Source organism: Cupressus sempervirens, chromosome 7, assembly GCF_028749045.1.
Source record: "Cupressus sempervirens isolate cs-2001-9-10 chromosome 7, ASM2874904v1, whole genome shotgun sequence".
Classification (NCBI taxonomy): domain Eukaryota; kingdom Viridiplantae; phylum Streptophyta; class Pinopsida; order Cupressales; family Cupressaceae; genus Cupressus; species Cupressus sempervirens.
Window position 1 is genome coordinate 688,876,298 of NC_143124.1, and position 22,500 is coordinate 688,898,797.

The window sequence follows — 22,500 nt, forward strand, 5'->3', positions numbered from 1 at the left end:
TTGAACTCCCAAAATTTCATTCTTTTTTGCCTTACGAGGCCTATCATGATCTCTTTTTATAAAGAAAATTCTCAAATCGGATCGTTTCGGCTACCCTACCTCGAATCCGGCTAGCTAGGCATAACACCTCGAGTCGGCTCGGCAATACGTGAACTGAAACTTGTGCGTGATCCAAAAGCGGGTAACTTGTTTTTTTTTTTTTTTTTTTTGTAATGCCCAAAATTTAGCGCTTTTCGCTGTACAGGGCCTCTCATGATTTTTTTTTCTCCCCTCGTCGATCCACTCTGGCGACCCAGTCGGGTCGCCCGAGGTTGGGGCGACGGAGATGGGTTGACCTAGTCGGGTGACCCAAGTTGGGTCGACCCAGGCGTGCAATCCTGGCTGGGGACAGCAAGTCGATTCTATAAGTTTGCTTGCCAATTTTGCTAGCCAGGTCGGCTCACCAAGTCATCTAACCATGTCATCTTTTCCAAATCAAGAATTGACTCTTTAAGTCCACTCACAGCTCGTCAAGCCAGCTCACCAAGATGACTTACCATCTCGCCTCACCAGGTTGCCCCACCAGGTCACCTCTTCTTTAAGACCGCTCACCATGTCGGCTCCCCAAGTCACCTCATCGAGTCGACTATTCAGGTTGCCTCACCAAGTTGACCCCTTAAGTTTGCTCACCAAGTCAACTCCCTAAGTTAGCTCACCAAGTCGAATCACCTAGTCGTTTTACCACCTTGCCCCAGCAGGTGTGCTCGCCAAGTCGCCCCGCCGAGTTGCTTCTCTAAGCCCACTGACCATGTCAGCTCACCAAGTCAACTCTTTAAGTTTGCTCACCAGGTCCGCCTGCCCAAGTCGCCTCTTTAAGTTCGTTCGCCAGGTCGGCCCGCCCAAGTCGCATCAGCAGAGCCCACTCACCATGTCAGCTCACCAAGTCAATTGTTCAAGTACGTTGCCAAGTCAACTCTTTAAGTTCGCTCGCCAGGTCAGCCCGCCCAAGTCGCCTCTTTAAGTTCGTTTGCCAAGTCGGCCTGCCCAAGTCGCATCAGCGGGCTAACTCGCCGAGTCACCTCACGAAGTTGACTCTTTAAGTGCGCTCACCAAGTCAGCTCACCAAGTCGACTCACCATCTCACCTCGATAAGTTGGCTTGTCGAGTTACCCCACCAAGTCGTCGCCTCTTTAAGCCCACTCACCGTGTCAGCTCATCAGGTTGGCTCACCAAGTCGACTAATCAAGTAGGCCCACCAAGTCGCCTCAAGGATAGCTCCTCACCATGTTGACTCAATGAGTCACCTCACCATGTTGACTCTTTGAGCCCGCTCGCCGGGTCGCCTCACCAAGTCGACTCGAGTACGTTGCCAAGTCGACTCTTTAAGTTCGCTCGCCAGGTCGACTCGCCAAGTCAGCTCACCATGTCATCTCAACGAACCAACTCGCCGAGTCGCCTCACCACGTTGGCTCTCTAATAACACTCGCCAAGCCACCCCACCAACTCGCCCCATTAGGCCCACTCACCACATCGCCCCGTTAGGCCCACTCTCACCAAGTGGACTCTTTAAGTCTTCTCATAAAGTCGAGCCACCAAGTACTCTCACCAAGTCGACTCTTTAAGTCCTTTCATCGAGTCACCCCACCAAGTACTCTCACCAAGTCAACTCTTTAGGTCCGTTCATAGAGTCACCCCACCAAGTCGACCCTTCAAGTGCGTTCATCAAGTCACCCCACCAAGTCGACTCTTTAAGTTCATTCATCAAGTCACCCCGCCAGGTCAGCCCACAAATTACTCTCTCCAAGTCGACTCTTTAAGTTCGTTCATCAATTCACCCCGCCAGGTCGGCCCACCGAGTGGACTCTTTAAGTTTGTTCATGAAGTCACTCTGCCAAGTCGGCCCACCAGGTCGACTGTTTAAGTTCGTTCATCAAGTCACCCCGCCAGGTCAGCCCACCAACTACTCTCACCAAGTCGACTCTTTAAGTTTGCTCACCAAGTCACCCCGCCAGGTCGGCCCACCAAGTACTCTCACCAAGTCGACTCTTTAGGTTTGTTCATCAGGTCACCCCACCGAGTACTCTCACCAAGTTGACTCTTTAAGTTCGTTCATCAAGTCGCCCCGCCAGGTCGGCCCACCAAGTACTCTCACCAAGTCGACCCTTTAAGTTCGGTCATCAACTCACCCCGCCAGGTCGGCCCACCAAGTACTCTCACAAAGTTGACTCTTTAGGTTCGTTCATCAATTCACCCCACCAGCTCAGCCCACCAAGTTCTCTCACCAGGTCGACTCTTTAAGTTCGTTCATCAAGTCACCCCGCCAGTTCGACCCACCAAGTACTCTCACAAAGTTGACTCTCTAAGTTCGTTCATCAAGTCACCCTGCCAGGTCAGCCCACCAAGTACTCTCACCAAGTCACCCCGCTAGTTCGACCCACCAAGTCGACCCTTTAAGATCGTTCATCAAGTCACCCGGCCAAGTCGGCCCACCAAGTCGACTCTTTAAGTCCGTTCATCAAGTCACGTGACCAGGTCAGCCCACCGGGTACTCTCACCAAGTCGACTCTTTAAGTTTGTTCATCAAGTCGCCCGGCCAGGTCGGCCCACCAAGTACTCTCACCAAGTCGACTCTCTAAGTCCGTTCATCATGTCACCCTGCCAGGTCGGCCCACCAAGTCGAATCTTTAAGTCCGTTCATCAAGTCACCCCACCAAGTACTCTAACCAAGTCGATTCTTCAAGTGCGTTCATCAAGTCACCCGACCAACTACTCTCACCAAGTCGACTCTTTAACTATGTTCATCAAGTCACCCCACCAAGCACTCTCACCACGTCAACTCTTTAGGTCCATTCATAAAGTCACCCCACCAAGTCGACCCTTCAAGTGCGTTCATAAAGTCACCCCACCAAGTACTCTCACCAATTCGACTCTTTAAGTCTTTTCATCAAGTCACCACACCAAGTACTCTCACCAAGTCAACTCTTTAGGACCGTTCATCAAGTCACCTCGCCAAGTCGACCCTTGAAGTCCATTCATCAAGTCACCCCACCAAGTACTCCCACCAAGTCGACTCTTTAAGTCAGTTCACGAAGTCACCCAACCAAGTCGGCCCACCAAGGACTCTCACCAAGTCGACTCTCTAAGTCTGTTCATCGGGTCACCCCACCAAGTACTCTCACCAAGTCAACTCTTTAGGTCCGTTCATCAAGTCACCCCGCAAAGTCGACCCTCTAAGTTCGTTCATCGAGTCACCCCACCAAGTTGACTCTTTAAGTCCTTTCATCAAGTCACCCCGCCAAGCCGACTCTTTAAGTCCGTTCATCAAGTCACCAGAACAACTACTCTCACCAAGTCAACTCTATAAGTCCGTTCATCAAGTCGGCCCACCAAGTACTCCCACCAAGTCGACTCTTTAAGTCCGTTCATCAGTTCACCCCACCAAGTACTCTCACCAAGTCAACTCTTTAGGTCCGTTCATCAAGTCACCCCGCCAAGTCGACCCTTTAAGTCCGTTCATCAAGTCGCCCCGCCAAGTACTCTCACCAAGTCGACCCTTTAAGTCCTTTCATCAAGTCACCCCACCAAGTTGACTCTCGAAGTCCGTTCATCAAGTCACCAGAACAAGTAATCTAACCAAGTCAACTCTTTAAGTCCGTCCATAAAGTCACCCCACCAGGTCGGCCCACCAAGTACTCCCACCAAGCCGACTCTTTATGTTCGTTCATCAGTTCACCCCGCCAAGTACTCTCACCAAGTTGACTCTTTAAGTTTGCTCATCAAGTCGAGCCACCAGGTACTCTCACCAAGTCGACTCTTTGAGTCCGTTCATCAAGTCGCCCCACCAAGTACTCTAACCAAGTCGATTCTTCAAGTGCGTTCATCAAGTCGCCCCACCAAGTACTCTCACCAAGTTGACTCTTTAAGTCCTTTCATCGAGTCACCCCGCCAAGTACTCTCACCAAGTCAACTCTTTAGGTCCGTTCATAGAGTCACCCCACCAAGTCGACCCTTCAAGTGCATTCATCAAGTCACCCCGCCAGGTCGGCCCACCAAGTCGAATCTCTAAGTCCGTTCATCAAGTCATCGTCCCGATCTGGCCGAGCCGTTCTGGCCGAGCCATGCTGGCCATGCCGATCTGGGCGAGCCATTCTGGCTGACCCAATCCTGCCAAGCCGTTCTGGGCAAGCCATGCTGGCCGAGCCGATCTGGGCGAGTCGTTGTGGCTGAGCCGATCTGGGCAAGCCGTTCTGGCCGAGCCATGCTGGCTGAGCTGATCTGGGTGAGCCATTCTGGCCGAGCCGATCTGGCTGAGCTCCAAAAATGATGTCATGGATGGCTGTTTGGTCGCCTCTGTGCCAAATCGATCGGCACAACATTGGGAATGGTTCGACAGCGGTTGTCGTTCCAATGTGTCATCGGGATGTGTTGGAACGCGGCCTTCTAAGGGCGAGCTCGCGTCTAGCACTTGGATTGTGCTTCGTCACAAGTGAATGGGGAGATCTCTTTGTGAACGGCAGCATGGCGATTGCAAGAGAAAATTGACTTAGTTGTTAGAGCATTGGCCTCGGGCCATTGTGACGGCCTTGCAATTTCTCTATAATTGCAACCTATGTTTGCGCAGTAGCAGAGTTTGCATGTATGATTGGGCTTTGTTCTTGACGGTTCCAAGTACTCTCACCAAGGCTGGGCGAGCCATGCTGGCCGAGCCATTCTGGCCGAGCCGATCTGGGCGAGCCGTTTTGGCCGAACCATGCTGGCCGAGCCGATCTGGGCAAGCCGTTCTGGCCGAGCCATTCTGGGCGAGCCAATCTGGGCGAGCTGTTCTGGGCGAGCCATGCTGGCCGAGCCGATCTGGGCGAGCCGTTCTGGCTGAGCCATGCTGGCCGAGCCATTCTGGCCGAGCCATGCTGGCCGAGCCGATTTGGGCGAGCCGTTCTGGCCGAGCCGATCTGGCCGAGCTCCAAAAATGGTGTTGTGGATGGCTGTTTGGTCGCCTCTGTGCCAACTCGATCGGCACAACATTGGGAATGGTTCGACAGCAGTTGTCGTTCCAATGTGTCATTGGGATGTCTTGGAACACAGCCTTTCAAGGGCGAGCTCACATCTAGCACTTGGATTGTGCGTCATCACAAGTGATTGGGGAGATCTCTCTATGAATGGTGGCATGGCGATTGCAAGCAAAAATTGACTTAGTAGTCGGAGCATTGGCCTCGGGCCATTGTGACAGCCTTGCAATTTCTCTATAATTGCAACCTATGTTTGCGCAGTAGCAGAGTTTGCATGTTAGATTGGCCTTTGTTCTTGACAGTTCGAAGTACTCTCACCAAGGCTGGGCGAGCCATGCTGGCCGAGCCGATCTGGGCGAGCCATTCTGGCTGAGCCGATCTGGGCGAGCTCCAAAAACGGTGTCGTGGATGGCTGTTTGGTCACATTTTTCATTGAATTGGATTTTTAAGGTTTTTGTCCGCGCTCTCACAGATTTCTAATGCAGAGTGAGCCTCGCACTAATAGCTTATATAGGAGAGGTTGTTGCCGCGAGCCTCTCCCATGCCCCTTTCATTGATTCAACATTGGTGTCTAGGCGGATCGGATTGTTGGGTTTTCAAACGGTGTATGCTGATGTTGAATGAATGAAAGGGGCATGAAGCGATCTCAGTGCTTTTCCTCGGCTCTCCTTTAGATCATGTTTTCCGATGACTCAATTTTGGAAAAGGTGAGGCAGCGGTTGCCAATCCATGGCGTGTCTTTTTGGTGATTTTAAAACTTGATCTAAACGTGAGCCCTTGTCTAGCACTCCGGCGTTGCTTGGTATAATGGCAATTTGCTATGGGTGCTCAGCGCTCTAGCAATTTTGTCATGGTGTACTTATCGCTGCTACATGGGAGCTTTAATATCGAAAGCTCTCGGCGAAAAATGGTGGCTGAGCCATGCTAAGGGCCGGAGCTTGTGCCTAGCATTTGGGGATGTTTGTGCAAGAGAGCAGGGGAGCTTCTCTTATCGGAACCTCTCCGTGGCCTTTGAATATAGACCCAGTGCCGACGATATCGATGGATACGAGCCTTGGATTCTAAAATTGTACAGCCAGCTAACATTGGTTTTTGTGAGAGATGGGTATGAAAGCACTTCCCGATCGATTCGCGGGAGCTCCCTAAGATCACCTCTGTGCCAACTCGATCGGCACAACATTGGGAATGGTCCGACAGCGGTTGTCATTCCAATGTGTCATCGGGATGTCTTGGAACGCGGCCTTTCAAAGGCTAGATCGCATCTAGCACTAGGATTGTGCGTCGTCACAAGTGAATGGGGAGATCTCTCTGTGAACGGCGGCATGGTGATTGCAAGAGAAAATTGACTTAGTAGTCAGAGCATTGGCCTCGGGCCATTGTGACGGCCTTGCAATTTCTCTATAATTGCAACCTATGTTTGCGCAGTAGCAGAGTTTGCATGTAAGATTGGCCTTGGTTCTTGACAGTTCTAGGAGATGACCTCCGGAACTTTTGGATTGGGCCCCTTCAAGGTGAAATTCATCCAGTTGATCGGATGAGCTCGATGACCATTTCACTCCCTTGGCTCCATGAATTCAAATCCCATCCAGCTGCCGTGAAGCCATCCCGATTTTGCTATGCGAGGGCTCTCTCCCCAGAGTCGTTCTCTTTTTAACAACTTCTTTGGCAAAAAAATTTCGGAATGGTTCGGCAGCGGTTGTCATTCCAATGGTGCCGTTGTGGTGGTTGCCTGGGCAGCGATCTGAAGGTCGAGCCGTCGTCTAGCAGTTGGGCTGCACATCACGGGTGACAAGGGAGCCTTTGTAATCGGAAGCTCCCCGTGACCATTTGATGAGAAGATCCATTTCTTGTGTGAGCAAGGACGAATGCAGCCTCGGATTCCAAAGGAAATCAACGACATCGGATCTATATATAAGAGCGGAATGAAGCAGCAGCCCATTTGCCATGCGCGTCTCCCCAAAGTTGCTCGTCTCTCTCACTCCATCGGCACAAATTCGGGAGTTGTTCGACAGCGGTTTTCGTTCCAATGTGTCATTGCGGTGATCTGGAGAGCGATGCTAAGGGCGGGAGCTTGTGTCTAGCATTCGGGATGTTTGTGCGAGCGAGCACAGGGGAGCTTCTCTTATCGGAACCTCTCCATGGCCTTTGAATATATAGACCCAGGGCCGACGATATCGATGGATACGAGCCTTGGATTCTAAATTTGTTCACAGCTAAGATTGGTTTTTATGAGAGATGGGTATGAAAGCACATCCCGATTGCTACGCGGGAGCTCCCTAAGGTCGCCTCTGTGCCAACTCGATTGGCACAACATTGGGAATGGTTTGATAGCGGTTGTCATTCCAATGTGTCATCGGGGGATGTCTCGGAAAGTGGGCTGGCCTTTCAAGGGCGAGCTCGCGTCTATCACTTGGATTGTGCATCGCGTCGCAAGTGAATGGGGAGATCTCTCTGTGAATGGCGGCATGGTGATTGTAAGAGAAAATTGACTTAGTCAGAGCATTGGCCTCGGGCCACTGTGATGGCTTGGCAATTTCTCTTTAATTGCAACCTATGTTTGCGCAGTAGCAGAGTTTGCAAGTAAGAAGGTCCTTGTTCTTGAGAGTTCCAGGAGATGACCTCCAGAACTTTTGGATTGGGCCCCTTCAAGGTGAAATTCATCCAGTTGATCGGATGAGCTTGATGACCATTTCAGTCCCTTGGCTCCATGAATTCACATCTCCTAACCGATGACAATCTTTTGCTCCTTAGATGACCTCATAATAAATTGGGTCGTGGATGGCTGTTTGGTCAGAATTTTCAACGATTTGGATTTTTATGGCGGATGTCGGCGTGTTCGCTAATTTCTAATGCAGAGCGAGCCTCGCACTAATAGCTTATATAGGAGAGGTTGTTGCCGCGAACCTCTCCCGTGCCCCTCTCATTGATTCAACGGAGGTGTCAAGGTGGATGGAAATGTCGGATTTTGAAATGGTGGATGCCAATGTTGAATCAATTGGAGGGGCATGAAGCCCACCCTCGAGGTGCTATTCCTCGACTCTCCTTTAGATCATGTTTTCTTGTCACTCAGCTGGCGCAATTTCGGAAAGCAGTTGGGCTACGCATCACGAGTGACAAGGGAGCCTTTGTGATCGAAAGCTCCCCGTGGCCATTCGATGAGAAGAGCCATTGCTTGTGTGAGCAAGGACGAATGCAGCCTCAGATTCCAAATGAAATCAATGACATCGGATCTATATATAAGAGCGGAATGAAGGAGCAGCCCGTTTGCGATGCGCGGCTCCCAAAAGTTGCTATTCTTTCTCACTCCATCGGGGCACAAATGCGGGAGTTGTTCGATAGCGGTCGTCGTTCCAATGGTGTCATTGTGGCAAAATTTGTTCACAGCTAAGATTGGTTTTTGTGAGAGATGGGTATGAAAGCACATCCCGATTGCTACGCGGGAGCTCCCTAAGGTCGCCTCTATGCCAACTCGATTGGCACAACATTGGGAATGGTTCGACAGCGGTTGTCATTCCAATGTGTCATCAGGGGATGTCTTGGAAAGCGGTCTTTCTTTCAAGGGCAAGCTCGCGTCTAGCACTTGGGTTGTGCGTCGTGTCACAAGTGAATGGGGGATGTCTTGGAAAGTGGTCTTTCTTTCAAGGGCGAGCTCGCGTCTAGCACTTGGATTGTGCGTCGCGTCACAAGTGAATGGGGAGATCTCTCTGTGAACGGCGGCATGGTGATTGCAAGAGAAAATTGACTTAGTCGGAGCCATTGGCCTCGGGCCATTGTGACGGCCTCGCAATTTCTCTTTAATTGCAACCTATGTTTGCGCAGTAGGAGAGTTTGCATGTAAGATGGGCCTTGTTCTCGAGAGTTCTAGGAGATGACCTCCGGAACTTTTGGATTGGGCCCCTTCAAGGTGAAATTCATCCAGTTGATCGGATGAGCTCGATGACCATTTCAGTCCCTCGGCTCCATGAACTCACATCTCCTAACCGATGACAATCTTTTGCTCCTCTGCCGACCTCATAAAAAATTGGGTCGTGAATGGCTGTTTGGTAGGAATTTTAAAGGATTTGGATTTTTAAGGCGGATGTCGATGTGTTCGCTAATTTCTAATGTAGAGCGAGCCTCGCACTAATAGCTTATATAGGAGAGGTGGTTGCCGTGAACCTCTCCCGTGCCCCTCTCATTGATTTAATGCCGGTGTCAAGGCGGATGGATATGTCAGATTTTGAAATGGTGGATGCCGACGTTGAATCAATTAGAGGGGCATGAAGCCCACCCTGGATGTGCTATTCCTTGACTCTCCTTTAGATCATGTTTTCTTCTCACTCAGCTGGCACAATTTTGGAAAAAGGTTTGGCAGCGGTTGCCATCCCTCACCGCGTCTACTTGGTGATTTTAAAACTCGATCTAAAATGGGAGCCCTCGCCTAGCACCTCCGTCTGGTGTTGCTCGGGTATTGCATAAAATTATGCCAATGGCGCAAATCCCCCAACGAATACCTACGCTTGGACCCTCTCTTAGATCACCTTCTTCGATCACTCGACCAACGCAACTACGGAAGAGACTTGGCAGTGGTTGCCATTCTACAGCGCATCTGTTCAGCGATTTTGAAGTTGATCTAATGGCGAGCCCTTGTCTCTAGCCATGAGGTGGGTGCTTGGCACTCTAGCAAAATTTTTTGCGTGCCTATCGCGGCTACAATGGGAGAGGTGGTTGCCGCGAGCCTCTCCCGTGCCCCCCTCATTGATTCAACGCCGCTGTCAGGGCGGATGGATATGTCGGATTTTGAAATGGTGGACGCCGACGTTGAATCAATTAGAGGGGCATGAAGCCCACCCTCGAGGGTGCTATTCCTGGACTCTCCTTTAGATCATGTTTTCTTGTCACTCAGCTGGCACAATTTTGAAAAAAGGTTTGGCAGCGGTTGCCAGCCCTCACCGCGTCTACTCGATGATTTTAAAACTCGATCTAAAATGGGAGCCCTCGTCTAGCACCTCCGTTCAGTGTTGCTCAGGTATTGCATAAATTTATGCCATCGGCGCGAATCCCCCAACGAATGCCTATGCTTGGACCGTCTCTTAGATCACCTTCTTCGATCACTCGACCGACGCAACTACGGAAGAGACTTGGCAGCAGTTGCCATTCTACAGCGCGTCTGTTCAGCGATTTCGAAGTTGATCTAATGGCGAGCCCTTGTCTCTAGCCATGAGGTGGGTGCTTGGCGCTCTAGCAAAATTTTTTGCGTGCCTATCGCGGCTACAACGGGAGAGGTGGTTGCCGCGAGCCTCTCCCGTACTCCCCTCATTTATTCAACACCACTTTCAGGGCGGATGGATATGTCAAATTTTGAAACGGTGGACGCCGACGTTGAATCAATTAGAGGGGCATGAAGCCCACCCTCGAGGGTGCTATTCCTGGACTCTCCTTTAGATCATGTTTTCTTGTCACTCAGCTGGCGCAATTTCGGAAAAAGGTTTGGCAGTGGTTGCCAGTCCTCACCGCGTCTACTTGGTGATTTTAAAACTCGATCTAAAACGGGAGCCCTCGTCTAGTACCTCCGTCCGGTGTTGCTCGGGTATTGCATAAATTTATGCCATCAGCGCGAATACCCCAATGAATGCCTACACGCTTGGACCCTCTCTTAGATCACCTTCTTCGATCACTCGACCGATGCAACTACGGAAGAGACTTGGCAGCGGTTGCCATTCTACACTGCGTCTGTTCAGCAATTTCGAAGTTGATCTAATGGCGAGCCCTTGTCTCTAGCCATGAGGTGGGTGCTTGGCGCTCTAGCAAAATTTTTTGCGTGCCTATCGCGGCTACAACGGGAGAGGTGGTTGCCGCGAGCCTCTCCCGTGCCCCCCTCATTTATTCAACGCCGCTGTCAGGGCGGATGGATATGTCAGATTTTGAAACGGTGGACGTCGACATTGAATCAATTAGAGGGGCATGAAGCCCACCCTCGAGGGTGCTATTCCTGGACTCTCCTTTAGATCATGTTTTCTTGTCAACTCAGCTGGCGCAATTTCGGAAAAAGGTTTGGCAGCGATTGCCAGCCCTCACCGTGTCTACTTGGTGATTTTAAAACTCGATCTAAAAAGGGAGCCCTCGTCTACCACCTCCGTCCGGTGTTGCTCGGGTATTGCAGAAATTTATGCCATCGGCACGAATCCCCCAATGAATGCCTACATGCTTGGACCCTCTCTTAGATGACCTTCTTCGATCACTCGACCGACGCAACTACGGAAGAGACTTGGCAGCAGTTGCCATTCTCCAGCGCGTCTGTTTAGTGATTTCAAAGTTGATCTAATGGCGAGCCCTTGTCTCTAGCCATGAGGTGGGTGCTTGGCGCTCTAGCAAAATTTTTTGCATGCCTATCGTGGCTACAACGGGAGAGGTGGTTGCCGCGAGCCTCTCCCGTGCCCCCCTCATTGATTCAACGCCGCTGTCAGGGCGGATGGATATGTCAGATTTTGAAACGGTGGACGGCGACGTTGAATCAATTAGAGGGGCATGAAGCCCACCCTCGAGGGTGCTATTCCTGGACTCTCCTTTAGATCATGTTTTCTTGTCAACTCAGCTGGCGCAATTTCGGAAAAAGGTTTGGCAGCGGTTGCCAGCCCTCACCGCGTCTACTTGGTGATTTTAAAACTTGATCTAAAATGGGAGCCCTCGTCTAGCACCTCCGTCCGGTGTTGCTCAGGTATTGCAGAAATTTATGCCATCGGCGCGAATGCCCCAACGAATGCCTACGCTTGGACCCTCTCTTAGATCACCTTCTTCGATCACTCGATCGATGCAACTGCAGAAGAGACATGGCAGCGGTTGCCATTCTACAGCGCGTCTGTTCAGTGATTTCGAAGTTGATCTAATGGCGAGCCCTTGTCTCTAGCCATGAGGTGGGTGCTTGGCGCTCTAGCAAAATTTTTTTGCGTGCCTGACGCGGCTACAAGGGGAGAGGTGGTTGCCGCAAGCCTCTCCCGTGCCCCCCTCATTGATTCAACACCGCTGTCAGGGCAGATGGATATGTCAGATTTTGAAACGGTGGACGGCGACGTTGAATCAATTAGAGGGGCATGAAGTCCCACCCTCGAGGGTGCTATTCCTGGACTCTCCTTTAGATCATGTTTTCTTGTCACTCAGCTGCCACAATTTCGGAAAAAGGTTTGGCAGTGGTTGCCAGCCCTCACCGCGTCTACTTGGTGATTTTAAAACTTGATCTAAAACGGGGAGCCCTCGTCTAGCACCTCCGTCCGGTGTTTTGCTCAGGTATTGCATAAATTTATGCCATCGGCGCGAATCCCCCAACGAATGCCTAAATGCTTGGACCTTCTCTTAGATCACCTTCTTCGATCACTCGACCGACGCAACTATGGAAGAGACTTGGCAGCAGTTGCCATTCTCCAGCGCGTCTGTTCAGCAATTTCGAAGTTGATCTAATGGCGAGCCCTTGTCTCTAGCCATGAGGTGGGTGCTTGGCGCTCTAGCAAAAATATTTGCATGCCTATTGCGGCTACAACGGGAGAGGTGGTTGCCGCGAGCCTCTCCCATGCCCCCCTCATTGATTCAACGCCGCTGTCAGGGCGGATGGATATGTCGAATTTTGAAACGGTGGATGGCGACGTTGAATCAATTAGAGGGGCATGAAGCCCACCCTTGAGGGTGCTATTCCTAGACTCTCCTTTAGATCATGTTTTCTTGTAAACTCAGCTGGCGCAATTTCGGAAAAAGGTTTGGCAGCGGTTGCCAGCCCTCACCGCGTCTACTTGGTGATTTTAAAACTCGATCTAAAATGGGAGCCCTCGTCTAGCACCTCCGTCCGGTGTTGCTCGGGTATTGCAAAAATTTATGCCATCGGTGCGAATGCCCCAACGAATGCCTACGCTTGGACCCTCTCTTAGATCACCTTCTTCGATCACTCGATCGATGCAACTGCGGAAGAGACATGGCCGCGGTTGCCATTCTACAGCGCGTCTGTTCAGCGATTTCGAAGTTGATCTAATGGCGAGCCCTTGTCTCTAGCCATGAGGTGGGTGCTTGGCGCTCTAGCAAAATTTTTTGCGTGCCTATCGCGGCTACAAGGGGAGAGGTGGTTGCCGCGAGCCTCTCCCGTGCCCCCCTCATTGATTCAACGCCGCTGTCAGGGCGGATGGATATGTCAGATTTTGAAATGGTGGACACCGACGTTGAATCAATTAGAAGGTCATGAAGCCCACCCTCGAGGGTGCTATTCCTTGACTCTACTTTAGATCATGTTTTCCTGTCACTTAGCTGGCGCTATTTTGGAAAAAGGTTTGGCAGCGGTTGCCAGCCCTCACCGCGTCTACTCGGTGATTTTAAAACTCAATCTAAAATGGGAGCCCTCGTCTAGCACCTCCGTCCGGTGTTGCTCGGGTATTGCATAATTTTTTTCTATCGGTGCGAATCCCCCAACGAATCCCTAGCCTTGGACTCTCTCTTAGATCACCTTCTTCTATCACTCGACCGACGCAATTACGGAAGAGGCTTGGCAGCGGTTGCCATTCCACAGCACGTCTGTTCAGCGATTTCGAAGTTGATCTACTAATGGCGAGCCCTTGTCTAGCCATGAGGTGGGTGCTTGGGGCTCTAGCAATTTTTTGTGTGCCTATCGCGGCTTACAATGGGAGCTTTGACAACAAAAGTTCTCGGCGACCCTCCCCAATAGAAATCAGTGCTGGTGTTCGCGAAAGACATGTTATTCAGATTTTTGGAATATTGGCACCAGCATCGTTTCTATTGGGAGGGCCGTGAAGCCATCCCGATTTTGCTATGCGAGGGCTCTCTCCCCAGAGTCGTTCTCTACGCAACAACTTCTTTGGCACAAAATTTTCAGAATGGTTCGGCAGCGGTTGTCGTTCCAATGGTGCCGTTGTGGTGGTTGCCTGGGCAGCGATCTGAAGGGCGACCCGTCGTCTAGTAGTTGGCCTGCGCATCACGAGTGACAAGGGAGCCTTTGTTATCGGAAGCTCCCTGTGGCCATTCGATTAGAAGAGCCATTGCTTGTTTGAGCAAGGATGAATGCAGCCTCGGATTCCAAACGAAATCAACGATTTCGGATCTATATAAGAGCGGAATGAAGCAGCAGCACAGCCCGTTTGCTATGCGCGGCTCCCCAAAGTTGCTCTTCTTTCTCACTCCATTGCCATAATTTTGGGAGTTGTTCGACAATGGTTGTCATTCCAATGTGTCATTGCGGTGATCTGGAGAGCGATGCTAAGGGCGGGAGCTTGTGTCTAGAATTTGGGATGTTTGTGCGAGCGAGCAGGGGAGCTTCTCTTATCGAAACCTCTCCGTGGCCTTTGAATATATAGACTCAGTGCCGACGATATCGATGGATGCGAGCCCTTGGATTCCAAATTTTTCCACAGCTAACATTGGTTTTTGTGAGAGATGGGCACGAAAGCACATCCCGATTGCTACGCGAGAGCTCCCTAAGGTCGCGTCTGTGCCAACTCGATCGGCACAACATTGGGAGTGGTTCAACAGCGGTTGACGTTCCAATGTGTCATCGAGGGATGTCTTGGAAAGTGGTCTTTCTTTCAAGGGCGAGCTCGCGTCTAGACCTTGGATTGTGCGTCGCATCACAAGTGAATGGGGAGATCTCTCTGTGAACGGCGGCATGGTGATTGCAAGAGAAAATTGACTTAGTCGGAGCCATTGGCCTCGGGCCATTCCGACGGCTCGCAATTTCTCCTTAATTGCAACCTATGTTTGCGCAGTAGCAGAGTTTGCATGTAAGATGGGCCTTGTTCTTGAGAGTTCCAGGAGATGACCTCCAAAACTTTTGGATTGGGCCCCTTCAAGGTGAAATTCATCCAGTTGATCGGATGAGCTCGATGACCATTTCAGTCCCTTGGCTCCATGAATTCACATCTCCTAACCGATGACAATATTTTGCTCCTTAGATGACCTCATAATAAATTGGGTCGTGGATGGCTGTTTGGTCAGAATTTTCAACGATTTGGATTTTTATGGTGGATGTCGGCGTGTTTGCTAATTTCTAATGCAGAGCGAGCCTCGCACTAATAGCTTATATAGGAGAGGTTGTTGCCGCGAACCTCTCCCGTGCCCCTCTCATTGATTCAACGGTGGTGTCAAGGCAGATGGAAATGTCAGATTTTGAAATGGTGGACGCCGACGTTGAATCAATTGGAGGGGCATGAAGCCCACCCTCGAGGTGCTATTCCTCAACTCTCCTTTAGATCATGTTTTCTTGTCACTCAGCTGGCGCAATTTCAAAAAGCAGTTGGGCTGCATGTCACGAGTGACAAGGGAGCCTTTGTGATCGGAAGCTCCCCGTGGCCATTCGATGAGAAGAGCCATTGCTTGTGTGAGCAAGGACGAATGCAGCCTCGGATTCCAAATGAAATCAATGACATCGGATCTATATATAAGAGTGGAATGAAGCAGCAGCCCGTTTGCGATGCGCGGCTCCCCAAAGTTGCTATTCTTTCTCACTCCATCAGGGCACAAATGCGGGAGTTGTTCGACAGTGGTCGTCGTTCCAATGGTGTCATTGCGGCGAAATTTGTTCATAGCTAAGATTGGTTTTTGTGAGAGATGGGTATGAAAGCACATCCCGATTGCTACGCGGGAGCTCCCTAAGGTCGCCTTTGTGCCAACTCGATCGGCACAACATTGGGAATGGTTCGACAGCGGTTGTCATTCCAATGTGTCATCGGGGGATGTCTTGGAAAGTGGTCTTTCTTTCAAGGGCGAGCTCGCATCTAGCACTTGGGTTGTGCGTCGCGTCACAAGTGAATGGGGGATGTCTTGGAAAGTGGTCTTTCTTTCAAGGGCGAGCTCGCGTCTAGCACTTGGATTGTGCGTCGCGTCACAAGTGAATGGGGAGATCTCTCTGTGAACGGCAGCATGGTGATTGCAAGAGAAAATTGACTTAGTCGGAGCCATTGGCCTCGGGCCATTGTGACGGCCTTGCAATTTCTCTTTAATTGCAACCTATGTTTGCGCAATAGCAGAGTTTGCATGTAAGATGGGCCTTGTTCTCGAGAGTTCCAGGAGATGACCTCTGGAACTTTTGGATTGGGCCCCTTCAAGGTGAAATTCATCCAGTTGATCGGATGAGCTCGATGACCATTTCAGTCCCTCGGCTCCATGAACTCACATCTCCTAACCGATGACAATCTTTTGCTCCTCTGCCGACCTCATAAAAAATTGGGTCGTGAATGGCTGTTTGGTAGGAATTTTAAAGGATTTGGATTTTTAAGGCAGATGTCGGTGTGTTTGCTAATTTCTAATGCAGAGCGAGCCTCGCACTAATAGCTTATATAGGAGAGGTGGTTGCCACGAGCCTCTCCCGTGCCCCTCTCATTGATTCAACGCCAGTGTCAAGGCGGATGGATATGTCAGATTTTGAAACGGTGGACGCTGACATTGAATCAATTAGAGGGGCATGAAGCCCACCCTGGATGTGCTATTCCTCGACTGTGCTTTAGATCATGTTTTCTTCTCACTCAGCTGGCGTAATTTCAGAAAAAGGTTTGGCAGCGGTTGCCATCCCTCACCGCGTCTACTGGGTGATTTTAAAACTCGATCTAAAATGGGAGCCCTCGCCTAGCACCTCCGTCCGGTGTTGCTCGGGTATTGCATAAAATTATGCCAAGGGCGCGAATCCCCCAATGAATGCCTACACTTGGACCCTCTCTTAGATCACCTTCTTCGATCACTCGACCGACGCAACTACGGAAGAGACTTGGCAGCGGTTGCCATTCTATAGCGCGTCTGTTCAGCAATTTCGAAGTTGATCTAATGGTGAGCCCTTGTCTCTAGCCATGAGGTGGGTGCTTGGCACTCTAGCAAAATTTTTTGCGTGCCTATTGCGGCTACAATGGGAGAGGTGGTTGCCGCAAGCCTCTCCCATGCCCCCCTAATTGATTCAACGCCACTGTCAAGGCGGATGGATATGTCAGATTTTGAAATGGTGGACGCTGACGTTGAATCAATTAGAGGGGCATGAAGCCCACCCTCGAGGGTGCTATTCCTGGACTCTCCTTTAGATCATTTTTTCTTGTCACTCAGCTGGCGCAATTTCGGAAAAAGGTTTGGCAGCGGTTGCCAGCCCTCACCGCGTCTACTCGGTGATTTTAAAACTCGATCTAAAACGGGAGCCCTTGTCTAGCACCTCCATCCGGTGTTACTCGGGTATTGCAGAAATTTATGCCATCGGCGCGAATCCCCCAATGAGAATGCCTACGCTTGGACCCTCTCTTAGATCACCTTCTTCGATCACTCGACCAACGCAACTGCGGAAGAGACTTGGCAGTGGTTGCCATTCTAAAGCACATCTGTTCAGCGATTTCGAAGTTGATCTAATGGCGAGCCCTTGTCTCTAGCCATGAGGTGGGTGCTTGGCGCTCTAGCATAATTTTTTTGCATGCCTATCGCGGCTACAAGGGGAGAGGTGGTTTCCGCGAGCCTCTCCCGTGCCCCACTCATTGATTCAACGCCGCTGTCAGGGCAGATGGATATGTCAGATTTTGAAACGGTGGATGCCGACGTTGAATCAGTTAGAGGGGCATGAAGCCCACCCTCGAGGGTGCTATTCTTGGACTCTCCTTTAGATCATGTTTTCTTGTCAACTCAGCTGGTGCAATTTCAGAAAAAGGTTTGGCAGCGGTTGCCAGCCCTCACCGCATCTACTTGGTGATTTTAAAACTCGATCTAAAACAGGAGCCCTCGTCTAGCACCTCCGTTCGGTGTTGCTCGGGTATTGTAGAAATTTATGCCATCGGCGCGAATGCCCCAACGAATGCCTACGCTTGGACCCTCTCTTAGATCACCTTCTTCGATCACTCGACCGACGCAACTGCGGAAGAGACATGGCAGCGGTTGCCATTCTACAGTGCGTCTGTTCAGCGATTTCGAAGTTGATCTAATGGCGAGCCGTTGTCTCTAGCCATGAGGTGGGTGCTTGGCGCTCTAGCAAAATTTTTTTGCATGCCTAACGTGGCTACAAGGGGAGAGGTTGTTTTCGCGAGCCTCTCCTGTGCCCCCCTCATTGATTCAATGCCGCTGTCAGGGCGGATGGATATGTCAAATTTTGAAACGGTGGACGGCGACGTTGAATCAATTAGAGGGGCATGAAGCCCCACCCTCGAGGGTGCTATTGCTGGACTCTCCTTTAGATCATGTTTTCTTGTCACTCAGCTGCCACAATTTCGGAAAAAGGTTTGGCAGCGGTTGCCAGTCCTCACTGCGTCTACTTGGTGATTTTAAAACTCGATCTAAAATGGGGAGCCCTCATCTAGCACCTCCGTCCGGTGTTTTTCTCGGGTATTGCATAAATTTATGCCATTGGTGCGAATCTCCCAATGAATGCCTATGCTTGGACCATCTCTTAGATCACCTTCTTCGATCACTCGACCGACGTAACTACGGAACAGACTTGGCAACGGTTGCCATTCTACAGCGTGTCTATTCAGCGATTTCGAAGTTGATCTAATGGCGAGCCCTTGTCTCTAGCCATGAGGTGGGTGCTTGGTGCTCTAGAAAAATTTTTTGCATGCCTATCGTGGCTACAAGGGGAGAGGTGGTTGCCGCGAGCCTCTCCCGTGCCCCCCTCATTGATTCAACGCCGCTGTCAGGGCGGATGGATATGTCAAATTTTGAAACGGTGGACGGCGACGTTGAATCAATTAGAGGGGCATGAAGCCCACCCTCGAGGGTGCTATTCCTGGACTCTCCTTTAGATCATGTTTTCTTGTCACTTAGATGGCGCAATTTTGGAAAAAGGTTTGGCAGCAGTTGCCAGCCCTCACCGCGTCTACTTGGTGATTTTAAAACTCGATCTAAAATGGGAGCCCTCGTCTAGCACCTCCGTCCGGTGTTGCTCGGGTATTGCATAAATTTATGCCATCGGCACGAATCCCCCAACGAATTCCTACGCTTAGACCCTCTCTTAGATCACCTTCTTCGATCACTCGACCGACGTAACTACGGAAGAGACTTGGCAGCGGTTGCCATTCTACAGCGTGTCTATTCAGCGATTTTGAAGTTGATCTAATGGCGAGCCCTTGTCTCTAGCCATGAGGTGGGTGCTTGGCGCTCTAGCAAAAATTTTTGCATGCCTATCGTGGCTACAAGGGGAGAGGTGGTTGCCGCGAGCCTCTCCCGTGCCCCCCTCATTAATTCAACGCCGCTGTCAGGGCGGATGGATATGTCAAATTTTGAAACGGTGGACACCGACATTGAATCAATTAGAGGGGCATGAAGCCCACCCTCGAGGGTGCTATTCCTTGACTCTCCTTTAGATCATGTTTTCCTGTCACTCAGCTGGCACAATTTCAGAAAAAGTTTTGGCAGCAGTTGCCAACCCTCACCGCGTCTACTTGGTGATTTTAAAACTTGATCTAAAATGGGAGCCCTCGTCTAGCACCTCCGTCCGGTGTTGCTCGGGTATTGCATAATTTTTTGCTATCGGCGCGAATCCCCCAACGAATCCCTAGCCTTGGACTCTCTCTTAGATCACCTTCTTCTATCACTCGACCGATGCAATTACGGAAGAGGCTTGGCAGCGGTTGCCATTCCACAGCACGTCTGTTCAGCGATTTCGAAGTTGATCTACTAATGGCGAGCCCTTGTCTAGCCATGAGGTGGGTGCTTGGGGCTCTAGCAATTTTTTGTGTGCCTATCGCGGCTTACAATGGGAGCTTTGACAACAAAAGTTCTCGGCGACCCTCCCCAATAGAAATCAGTGCTGGTGTTTGCGAAAGACACGTTATTCGGATTTTTGGAATATTGGCACCAGCATCGTTTCTATTGGGAGGGCCGTGAAGCCATCCCGATTTTGCTATGTGAGGGCTCTCTCCCCAGAGTCGTTCTCTACGTAACAACTTCTTTGGTACAAAATTTTCAGAACGGTTCGGCAGCAGTTGTCGTTCCAATGGTGCCGTTGTGGTGGTTGCCTGGGCAGCGATCTGAAGGGCGACCCATCATCTAGTAGTTGGCCTGCGCATCACGAGTGACAAGGGAGCCTTTGTTATCGGAAGCTCCCCGTGGCCATTCGATTAGAAGAGCCATTACTTGTTTGAGCAAGGACGAATGCAGCCTCGGATTCCAAACGAAATCAACGATTTCGGATCTATATAAGAGCAGAATGAAGTAGCAGCATAGCCCGTTTGCTATGCGCGGCTCCCCAAAGTTGCTCTTCTTTCTCACTCCATTGCCACAATTTGGGGAGTTGTTCGACAGCGGTTGTCATTACAATGTGTCATTGCGGTGATCTGGAGAGCGATGCTAAGGGCAGGAGCTTGTGTCTAGAATTTGGGATGTTTGTGCGAGCGAGCAGGGGAGCTTCTCTTATCAGAACCTCTCCGTGGCCTTTGAATATATAGACTCAGTGCCGACGATATCGATGGATGTGAGCCCTTGGATTCCAAATTTGTCAACAGCTAACATTGGTTTTTGTGAGAGATGGGCATGAAAGCACATCCTGATTGCTACGCGGGAGCTCCCTAAGGTCGCCTCTGTGCCAACTCGATCGGCACAACATTGGGAGTGGTTCGACAGCGGTTGATCTTCCAATGTGTCATCGGGGGATGTCTTGGAAAGTGGTCTTTCTTTCAAGGGCGAGCTCGCGTCTAGACCTTGGATTGTGCATTGCGTCACAAGTGAATGGGGAGATCTCTCTATGAACGGCGGCATGGTGATTGCAAGAGAAAATTGACTTAGTCAGAGCCATTGGCCTCGGGCCATTGCGATGGCCTCGCAATTTCTCCTTAATTGCAACCTATGTTTGCGCAGTAGCAGAGTTTGCATGTAAGATGGGCCTTGTTCTCGAGAGTTCCAGGAGATGACCTCCGAAACTTTTGGATTGGGCCCCTTCAAGGTGAAATTCATCCAGTTGATCGGATGAGCTCGATGACCATTTCAGTCCCTTGGCTCCATGAACTCACGTCTCCTAACCGATGACAATCTTTTGTTCCTCTGCCGACCTCATAAAAAATTGGGTCGTGAATGGCTGTTTGGTAGGAATTTTAAAGGATTTGGATTTTTAAGGCAGATGTCGGTGTGTTCGCTAATTTCTAATGCAGAGCGAGCCTCGCACTAATAGCTTATATAGGAGAGGTGGTTGCCGCGAGCCTCTCCCGTGCCCCCCTCATTGATTCAACGCCGGTGTCAAGGCGGATGGATATGTCGGATTTTGAAACGGTGGACGCCGACGTTGAATCAATTAGAGGGGCATGAAGCCCACCCTCGAGGGTGCTATTCCTGGACTCTCCTTTAGATCATGTTTTCTTGTCACTCAGATGGCGCAATTTCGGAAAAAGGTTTGGCAGCGGTTGCCAGCCCTCACCGCGTCTACTCAGTGATTTTAAAACTCGATCTAAAATGGGAGCCCTCGTCTAGCACCTCCGTCCGGTGTTGCTTGCTTGGGTATTGCATAAATTTATGCCATCGGCGCGAATCCCCCAACGAATGCCTACGTTGGACCCTCTCTTAGATCACCTTCTTCGATCACTCGACCGACGCAACTATGGAAGAGACTTGGCAGTGGTTGCCATTCTACAGCGCGTCTGTTTAGCGATTTCGAAGTTGATCTAATGGCGAGCCCTTGTCTCTAGCCATGAGGTGGGTGCTTGGTGCTCTAGAAAAAATTTTTGCATGCCTATCGTGGCTACAAGGGGAGAGGTGGTGTCCACGAGCCTCTCCCATGCCCCCCTCATTGATTCAACGCCGCTGTCAGGGCGGATGGATATGTCGAATTTTGAAACGGTGGACGGCGACGTTGAATCAATTAGAGGGGCATGAAGCCCACCCTCGAGGGTGCTATTCTTGGACTCTCCTTTAGATCATGTTTTCTTGTCACTCAGATGGTGCAATTTCGGAAAAAGGTTTGGCAGCGGTTGCCAGCCCTCACCACGTCTACTCGGTGATTTTAAAACTCAATCTAAAATGGGAGCCCTCGTCTAGCACCTCCGTCTGGTGTTGCTCGGGTATTGCATAAATTTATGCCATCGGTGCAAATCCCCCAACAAATGCCTACGCTTGGACCCTCTCTTAGATCACCTTCTTCAATCACTCGACCGACGCAACTACGGAAGAGACTTGGCAGCGGTTGCCATTCTACAGCGCGTCTGTTCAGCGATTTTGAAGTTGATCTAATGGCAAGCCCTTGTCTCTAGCCATGAGGTGGGTGCTTGGCGCTCTAGCAAAAATTTTTGCGTGCCTATCGCGGCTACAAGGGGAGAGGTGGTTGCCGCGAGCCTCTCCCGTGCCCCCCTCATTGATTCAATGCCGCTGTCAGGGCAGATGGATATGTCAGATTTTGAAACGGTGGACGCCGACGTTGAATCAATTAGAGGGGCATGAAGCCCACCCTTGAGGGTGCTATTCCTAGACTCTCCTTTAGATCATGTTTTCTTGTCACTCAGATGGCACAATTTCGAAAAAAGGTTTGGCAGCGGTTGCCAGCCCTCACCGCGTCTACTCGGTGATTTTAAAACTCGATCTAAAATGGGAGCCCTCGTCTAGCACCTCC